The following is a 1,858-nucleotide window of genomic DNA, read 5'->3' as shown; positions in this document are numbered from 1 at the left end:
GGCTGCTGGGCTCACTGGAAACACTCCAGGGGGGGAGAGAAGAATTCCAGAAAGCAAAGGGATTTTCTGAGCCTCCTATCTAAGGAAAGCGCCTACTGGTAGGCTCCACCAACCACGATTACCCCGAACAGTGTGATTCAGAGGAAGTGACAGGACCAGGAGCTGGAGGGTCTGCTTCAATCCCAGCTCCACCCGCTTTGAGCCTCGGGTAATGCTTGTCTGACGCTGAACTCCTTGAGCGTCCACCATGTCCCCTACTAACGCCAGGTACAGCTCATGGAGACCCTGTAAGCTGGAAACACCAACTGGACAGGAGAAACTGTCTTTTTTTTTCTGGTGGCACTGGGGTTTGAACTCATGGCCTCACACTTGCTAGGCAGATGCTCTACCACTTGAGCCACACCTCCAGCCCGAGACTGTTGTCTTTACTAAGAGACACAGGACAGAGGGGCGCATCATTTTGCGTGGGATGTGACTGATAAATGACAGGCAGTCATTTATCACTTCTAGGGGCCTTGGAGGAGAAAAAGGAGGGGTTATTTTTAAATTCGTAAAAACCAGATGTGGAGGAGAGGGAGGAAGGTGAGTGCGTAGGAGGGGGTTACCGATTGAGAAATTCTGAGGAGAGCAGGAGCTAGAATTTAACATCCAGGTGAAGAGAGTGCCACGTGTTGGGGACCCATCTTAAAAATACAAAACCATGGCAAGTGTCTAGCGTAACGGCCACACCACAGCTGAAACCGCCTCGTGTTTCAAAGATATCACTTAAGGACGGGAAAAAACATTCGTTTTGATGTAAGGCTGATAGATATCTATTGAGATCATCACGTTTTGTTTTGTTTTTTCTTATGTAACCTGTCAGTGTGATTTCTCATTTAAGCAGATTTTCCTTAAAATAAACCATCCTTCCATTTCTAAGTCCACTGGGCTTTAACGAACTGTTAACGTGCTTTTGAATTTGGCTTGAATTGCATTTGGAATTTTTACATCTGTGTTCCTAAAGAAACTGGGGCAATCATTTTATTTGGGATTAGATTTGATAGATTTTGTAGGTGACAAAACTTTTAAGTTTGCAAGACTATTTGGGTAGCTTTTGGTCTTTTCTGTGCCTTGGAAGAATTATACGTTATATAACCAAATAGATTCTGATATTCTAAATCACAGCTGGGCATGGTGGCTTATACCTGTAATCCCAGCTACTCAGGAGGCTGAGATCAGGATTGTGATTCCAGGTCAATCTGGGCAAAAAGTTCCTGAGACCCCCTCTCAACCAATTAAAAAGCCATGTATAGTGGCTTTCACTTGTCATCCCAGCTACATGGGAAGTATAACTAGCAGGAACGTGGTCAGGGCCAGCCCAGGGAAAAACTCAAGAACCTATGTGAGAAATAATTAAAGCCAAAAGGGCTGGGGGTGTGGCTCAAGTGGTAGAGGGTCTGCTTAGCAAGCACAAGGCTCTGAGTTCAAACCCCAGTGCAGCAAGAGACTGCAATATACTTAAGACTGTAACTGTTTTTGAAAGTACTTTTATGAAAATTGCAATGGATTCCAAAACTACTGGATCATTCTATAGCTTGTCAAGACTTTTTGATAATGTATAGTGGTTTAGACAATTGCCTATTTCAATGAGATTTTCCGGTATTAGCACAACTCTCTCTATTCACACATAATTCTTTTGATAAACCAGCTCTCAGCGGTTACATTCCCTCGTTACGTCGTTGCTATTCGTAGCTCTTTTTTTTTTTTTAACCAGGAGTCACAGAACATTGAAGTTTCTTGCTTTTTCACTTCAATTCACATTTGTCAGCTGTTTTCCCCGCGTGGAGGTGGTCCTTGTTGTCTTCATTTTCTTGGGGTT

This window comes from Castor canadensis, chromosome 3, assembly GCF_047511655.1.
Source record: "Castor canadensis chromosome 3, mCasCan1.hap1v2, whole genome shotgun sequence".
Lineage (NCBI taxonomy): Eukaryota > Metazoa > Chordata > Mammalia > Rodentia > Castoridae > Castor > Castor canadensis.
Note: the sequence above shows the minus strand (reverse complement) of the source record.